General features: G+C 42.9%; 1 long non-coding RNA gene and 2 pseudogenes across 1 annotated transcript; 1 reads left to right on the forward strand and 2 right to left on the reverse strand.

Moving 5' to 3' along the window:
• Window positions 1-1,472: 1,472 nt before the first annotated feature.
• Window positions 1,473-1,572, reverse strand: LOC118944209 (annotated as a pseudogene).
• A 2,218-nt stretch (window positions 1,573-3,790) lies between these two features.
• On the reverse strand, window positions 3,791-4,982 carry LOC118943868. The gene is made up of 2 exons (XR_005039176.1): window positions 4,659-4,982; window positions 3,791-4,265 (listed from the first exon to the last, which is right to left on the reverse strand). It is a non-coding gene; the product is annotated as an uncharacterized LOC118943868 (long non-coding RNA).
• Window positions 4,054-4,267, forward strand: LOC118944202 (annotated as a pseudogene).
• Window positions 4,983-6,000: the final 1,018 nt, after the last annotated feature.

Raw genomic sequence — 6,000 nt, forward strand, 5'->3', positions numbered from 1 at the left:
TAAACTTTGATTGTAAACTTTTTACCAAGGTTTTAACACTCAGAATGTCTTCTGTTTTAGGGGAGGTGATCCACCCGGACCAAACCTGTGCCGTGCCCGGAAGGAAGATCACGGACAGCCTGATACTGATCCGAGATGCCATCTGTTATGCGAGAGACAGAAACATGCGGCTTGTAGTCCTAAATTTAGATTTTGAAAAAGCCTTTGATCGGGTCTCGCACCAGTACCTCTTTAAGGTACTGCAAAAAATGGGTTTCCCGGACAGGTTCTTAGCTTGGGTGGGACTGCTGTACGGGGACATCACCAGCAAAATCCTTGTAAATGGGCATCTGTCAAAAGCAGTGGGAGTACACTGCGGCGTCCGTCAGGGCTGTCCGTTATCTCCCCTTCTGTTCGTGGCCTGTATTGAACCACTGGCACAGGTCTTGAGAAGGGACCAAGGGATCAGTGGGGTGGGTATCCCGGGGAGTGGGGGGATGACCGCCAAGTGCGTCTTTTACATGGACGACGTCAACATTTTATGCACCGACCTTTTATCCGTCGACAGGACTCTGGACAGGACTGACTGGTACGGACGAGCCTCTGGGGCGAGACTGAACAGAGACAAGACAGAGGCCCAATTCTTCGGACCGTGGGCAGACCCAGACTTGACCAGACTACCTCTGACAGTTAAACTGACGGACATAAGGGTACTGGGGGTAAAGTTTGACCGGGGGGGAGGAGGGAGCGGTAACTGGAGCGGAATCCTGGGGACGGTAAGACAGAGACTGGGTTTTTGGGGACTACGACAGCTGACTTTTGAGGGCAAGGTTTTAATCATTAAAGCTGTGATTTTACCTGTGCTTTTATTAATCAGTTCTGTTTTTATCCCCCCTCGAAGGAGCATTTTAGACCTGGAGCGGACGCTGTTTTACTTCCTGTGGGGATGCAAGTGGGAGAGGCTGAGGAGGGAGGTGGTCAAGAGGCCCAGGTCCAAGGGGGGGAAAGGCTTGCCTGACCTCTACTTGTTCCTGGGCAGCCGCTACACAGCGTTACATCTGACTCTTGCCACCTCCCCGGTCAACAACAAGACCCAGGCCCTCGCACGGTTCTGGCTGGGATCTTACCTCAGGACTCTGAGGCTGATCCCAGTCGACCTGCGAGCCCCAGTCTCTTTCCTGCTACCCCCGCACTACGTCCAGCTCCAGAAGTTTTTAAGACATTTTAAACTGGAAAAAGAAACAGTCACGGTTTTAACAAAACACCGCTCTCTTCTCTCTCTTGTGCAGGATCGGGAACCAGTGTGTCCAGTGCGCGGGCTCGCTATAGGTGAGCCCACAACGGTTTGGCGCAACGTGGCCCATCCTGCTCTCCTGAATCGGCATCGGGACCTGTCCTGGATGGTCGCCCACGAGATCCTCCCGGTCAGGGCCGTTATGCACTCACGGGGCATGGCGAGGACATCCGCGTGCCCCCGACCAGGCTGCGGCCAAGAAGAGTCGGTGAGGCACATGCTCTGGGAGTGCAGAGCCGCCAGGGAACTGATAAGAACAGATACTACACTTGATCTTAGCCAAAAGGCCGAGAAGCGATACCGCAATGCTTTCGGGAGGAAGGTGCCGTTCTCAGACACGTTAAATCCGGTAAAGGTTACACCTAAATGAGCTCTGTACACTTTACAACAAATATCAAAGATGATGCTATTTAAAAAAAATGGTGGCATAGACTGGGATTTGATCAACGTCGGGAAAATACACTTTTCACTGTTACAATGTAACACATTGGTAGGTTCCAAAGTGACGTGGACATCCGCCCTCCAATCTGAAACGAGACAAATCCTTATTGAGTTCAAACCAGATTTACAGCTAAATTGGAATAATAATCTAGCAAATAGGGGTTGGAGAAATAATTAATACTGACATAACATGTTATCTTTTATATAATATCTCAGGAAGCGTTGATGCCACAAGGGAACTAAAATAATTGTCCACTTGGTGGCGCCAGACTTCCACCGACCGTCGCCTCTCCTATGTGGTCAATCAAAACGCATTTGAATGTTGAACCACTTGAAAAATATATTTAACTAGGCAAGTCAATTCAGAACAAATTCTTATTTTCAATGATGGCCTAGGAACAGTGGATTAACTGCCTTGTTCAGGGGGCAGAACAATAGATTTGTACCTTGTCAGCTCAGGGATTTGATCCAGCAACCTCTCAGTTACTGGCCCAATGCTCTTACTAGGCTATTTGCCGCCCCAGTTGACTTCAATACATACACCATCAACGCAAAAATAGCCTGTGTATTTTTTTATCTGTCTGTAGAGCCTTGCATGATAAGGTCATTGTGAGGAGGCCTTTATAAAGTTGCCCACCTGAATTACTAGAGGCCAAACTTCAAAGATGTCCATGGCACTGGACTGCAGTGAGAGCTAGACCGACAATGCGTCCTACGGTCCTGGCTGCCTAACTAAATGTGTGCTTCGCATAATACACTTTTGCAAACATGGCTCTGTTGAGGCATACTTTTACAATTAAGCTTAGTCGGTCACTACAGCAAACTTCATATCATGCACTTTAATTGCCATTATGCAGAAAATACTTTATATTGATGAATAAAAACTACACTGGTTTGATTCATACTGAAAGTTAGGTTTAGGCTACTACATGATACTGTCCTTGTACCCATCATGAGGTTGCTACAACCTAGCCTATGAATGAAAGTTTACAACGTAGGTGAACACAGGTTGAGAGACTTTTGAGTAATCAAGATGACAGACATTATTGACACATTCAATACCGCCTTGTTCAATCTTGCCTTCATCTAGCTGATCTAGAGTGTAATCATTAGTCCAACATTTGCAAATGAGAGTTTCCATTGGACAAATTCAGGTATGTTTATCCCCGTTTGGTTCCGTTTGCTTTCGCTTTAAGAAACGTTTTTCAACAGAATCAACGGAATGAATACACCCCTGATCACACGCAAACACAGATCATTTTCAAAACAGCACGATCCCTTTGATCGTGGGATAATTCCTTCTGGCACCTACGTGCTCTCCTCCTCTCACCTTTAACCTTCACTTGTGGACTTCAGTGCACAACACATCAGCTGTCTGACCAGGCGAAAAAAAACCTTACCAAGCCAAACCTTCATATCATAACCACTAACTGCCACAGCCTACAATAGAGTACCACAGTATGAGTCATAATACCCATAACACCTAGCAGTCAAACAGGGAAATGGTTCCAAGTATTTTGGCAGAAATTCTCCCCCCACTTCTAATTTACTTCATTTTGTGGCTAGAGTCAAATACTTTCTGTGGCACATATCTGAGTCAAATACTTTCTATACTACAAACGTCACGTCAGGATAGGCAACCCGAAAGGAATAATTGATGCATGTGTGTCACATTAAACATAGATGAGGGAGTAAAATGTTGGCAAGCAATAAACATTTCAGAACAACTACTAGTCGAATAAGACATGGGAGAGATGATGAATTTTGATGATGAATTTTGGCAAAGAGAAGAGAAAACTGCAGAGATACAGTGAGGCAAAAAAGTATTTAGTCAGCCACCAATTGTGCAAGTTCTCCCACTTATTTTCCACCACAATTTGCTAATAAATTCATAAAAAAATCCTACAATGTGATTTTCTGGATTTTTTTCTCTAATTTTGTCTGTCATAGTTGAAGTGTACCTGTGATGAAAATTACATGCCTCTCTCATCTTTTTAAGTGGGAGAACTTGCACAATTGGTGGCGGACAAAATACTTTTTTTGCCCCACTGTATATTGACTATGATAGCTGATATGAATGGTGAGTTGATCATCACATCAACGTTTATTCGTCACATGCACAGGATACAGGGTGTAAACGGTACAGTGAAGTGTTTACGTGCATCATATACACATTACAATACAATACGCCCGGTCTCGGAAGCTAAGCAAGGTCAGGCCTGGTTAGTCCTTGGATGGGAGACTGCCTGGGAATACCAGGTGCTGTCAGCATTTTTGTCCCTCATGGTACTGTAATCTTGTACTATTTAAATCCGGAAACAACCTATTACAGTTTCTCAATCGTCTACAAGCATTTTTCTTGGAACAAGGTTGTCGAGTTTTTAGAACAGAGTCCATAAGACACAGAGCTGTTGCAAAACAGTAAATGGATTTTCAAAATGTAGACCGTATATTAAAGGGATTTTTGGAATAGGGAGATGGAATAGGGGCTTGCTCCGTCCACTCCACGCATCGACCTGGTATTGCAGTACCTCCAGGAACGGTGCACCCCCTGCCGTTGTAAAGGAAAAGTAGACCAAGTTAACCGGGTGGTTCTTTTATTAGAATCATGATGGATATTACATTTGAGGTAGTTAACTAGTGACTCCCCATCCCACAAGAGGGAGAGTAATTATCGACTGACACTAATTAGCATAACGCAACGGACATACATTTCCCTAGAAAATATTCATATTCATGAAAATCACAAGTGAAATATATTGAGACACAGCTTATCCTTTTGTTAATCACCCGGTCATCTCAGATTTTCAGAATGTGCTTTACAGCCAAAGATAGGACAAGCATTTGTGTAAGTTTATCGATAGCCTAGCATAGCATTTTGTCCAGCTAGCAGCAGGTAACTTGGTCACGGAAATCAGAAAAGCAATCAAATTAAATCGTTTACCTTTGATGAGCTTCGGATGTTTCCACTAAGGAAACTCCCAGTTAGATAGAAAATGTTCCTTTTTTCCAAAAATATTATTTTTGTAGGCGAAATAGCTCCGTTTTTTCTTCACGTTTGGCTGAGAAATCGCCCGGCAATTGCGGTCACTGAAAACACCGAAAAATATTACAAATTAGCTCCATAATATCGACAGAAACATGGCAAACGTTGTTTATAATCAATCCTCAAGATGTTTTTCAAATATCTATTCGATAATATATCCACCGGGACAATTCGTTTTTCAGTAGGACAGATTGGAGTAATGGCTACCTCTGTATTTTACCCGAGAGTCACTCTGGCAGCATCAGGTGACCACTTGCGCAATGTAGCCGCTAAATGCGTAAAACTACGTCACAATGCTGTAGACACCTTGGTGAATACGGAGGAAAAGTAATCTGGTTGATAGCCCATTCACTGCTCAATACGGACGCATTGGAACGCAGCGCTTTCAAAACATGAGGCACTTCCGGATTGGATTTTTCTCAGGCTTTCGCCTGCAACATCAGTTCTGTTTTACTCACAGACAATATTTTTACAGTTTTGGAAACTTTAGAGTGTTTTCTATCCTAATCTGACAATTATATGCATATTCTAGCATCTTGTCCTGACAAAATATCCCGTTTACTACGGGAACGTTATTTTTCCAAAAATGAAAATAGTCAATGTCAATGATGACTAGATAGTGTTGGTCAAGTCAGTCACCTATTCTATTGACTATGACAGCTGATATGAATGGTGAGTTGATCATCAAATCAACATTTATTTGTCACGTGCACAGGATACAGGGTGTAAACGGTACAGTGAAATGATTACTTGCAAGCTCTCCTAAACAAAAATATCCACAAATAGCTAAGTAATAAAGTTGTTAAAAAAATAAAATGGCTGATTGGAAATATATACACAATAACAATATACAGTATTAACTCTGTAATGTGTGTAAGTTATGTACTGGTGTCTTTACCTGTATGAGTGGCAGTCCATGTTATCTGATGTACAGTGGGGAGAACAAGTATTTGATACACTGACGATTTTTCAGGTTTTCCTACTTTAAAAAAATTACAGGCCTCTACATGCTTTGTACACTTCAACTGTGAAAGACAGAATCTAAAACAAAAATCCAGAAAATCACATTGTATGATTTTTAAGTAATTCATTTGCATTTTATTGCATGACATAAGTATTTGATCACCTACCAACCAGTAAGAATTCCGGCTCTCACAGACCTGTTAGTTTTCCTTTAAGAAGCCCTCCTGTTCTCCACTCATTACCTGTATTAACTGCACCTGTTTGAACTTGTTACCTG

Source organism: Oncorhynchus mykiss, chromosome 2 (assembly GCF_013265735.2).
Source record: "Oncorhynchus mykiss isolate Arlee chromosome 2, USDA_OmykA_1.1, whole genome shotgun sequence".
NCBI classification, from domain to species: domain Eukaryota; kingdom Metazoa; phylum Chordata; class Actinopteri; order Salmoniformes; family Salmonidae; genus Oncorhynchus; species Oncorhynchus mykiss.